The sequence below is a fragment of the Orycteropus afer genome, unplaced genomic scaffold (genome assembly GCF_000298275.1).
Source record: "Orycteropus afer afer isolate SDZICR_OR568_19922 unplaced genomic scaffold, OryAfe1.0 scaffold00185, whole genome shotgun sequence".
Lineage (NCBI taxonomy): Eukaryota > Metazoa > Chordata > Mammalia > Tubulidentata > Orycteropodidae > Orycteropus > Orycteropus afer.
Window position 1 is genome coordinate 5,858,424 of NW_006921772.1, and position 1,344 is coordinate 5,859,767.

The following is a 1,344-nucleotide window of genomic DNA, read 5'->3' on the forward strand; positions in this document are numbered from 1 at the left end:
CAGCACCACAACTCAAAAGCATCAACTCTTCTTCGGTCTTCCTTATTCATTGTCCAGCTCTCACATGCATATGAGGCGATTGGAAATATCATGGCTTGTGACAGGCACACCTTAGTCCTCAAGGAGACATCCTTGCTCCTCAGCACTTGAAACAGTTCTTTCACAGTTGAACTTCCAAATGCTACACATCTTCTAATGTCCTGACTGCTGCTTCCATTGGCATCGATTGTAGAACCAAGAAATGTGAATTCTTTGACAACCTCAATCTTCTCTCCATTCATTGGTCTAGTTTTGAGGATTTTTGTTTCCTTTATATTGAGATGTAGTCCATACTGCAGACTGCATTCTTCAACTTTCATCAGTAAGTGCCTCAAGTCATCCTCACTTTCAGCAAGCAGAATTGTATCATCTGCATATCTCAGGTTATTAATGATTCTTCCTCCAATCCTGATGCCACATTTTTCTTCATATCGTCCAGCTTCTCAGATTATTTGCTTAGCATATAGATTGAATAAGTGTGGGGAAAGGATACAACCCTGATGCATTCCCTTCTTCATTTTAAATCACATAGAGTCCCCTTGTTCCGTTCAAACGACAGCTTCCTGGTCAAGGTACAGGTTCCTCGTGAATACAATCAAGTGTTCAGGAATTCCCATTCTTCTCAATGTTATCCATAATTTGTCATGATCCACACAATCAAATGCCTTTGCATAGTCAACAAAACACAAGTAAACATATTTCTGGTATTCTTAGCCTTGAGCCAAGATCCATCTAACAACAGCTATGATATCTCTTGTTCCACATCCTCTTCTGAATCCAGCTTGCATCTCTGGAAGTTCTCTGTCAATATACTGCTGCAAACTTTTTTGAATTATCTTCAGTAAAATCTTACTTGCGTGAGACATTAATGATATTGTTTGGTAATTTCCACATTTTGTGGGATCACCTTTCTTTGGAATGGGTACAAATATGGATCTCTTCCAGTCAGTTGGCCAGGTGGCTCTTTTCCAAATCTCTTGGCATCACTGAGTGAGTGCCTCCAATGGGGCATCCGTTCACTGAAATATCTCAATCGGTATTCCTTCAATTCATGGAGTCTTGTTCTTCCCCAACTCTTTCACTGCAGCTTTAACTTCCTCCTTCAGTACCATTGGTTCTAGATCATATGCCACTTCCTGAAATACATGAAGATCAACCAGTTATTCTTGGTACAATGACTTTGTGTATTCCTGCCATCTTCTTTTGATGTTTCCTGCATCAGTCAGTATTTTGCCCATAGAGTTTCTCAATATTGCAATTCAAGGCTTAAATTTTTTCTTCAATTCTTTCAGCTTGAGAAATGCT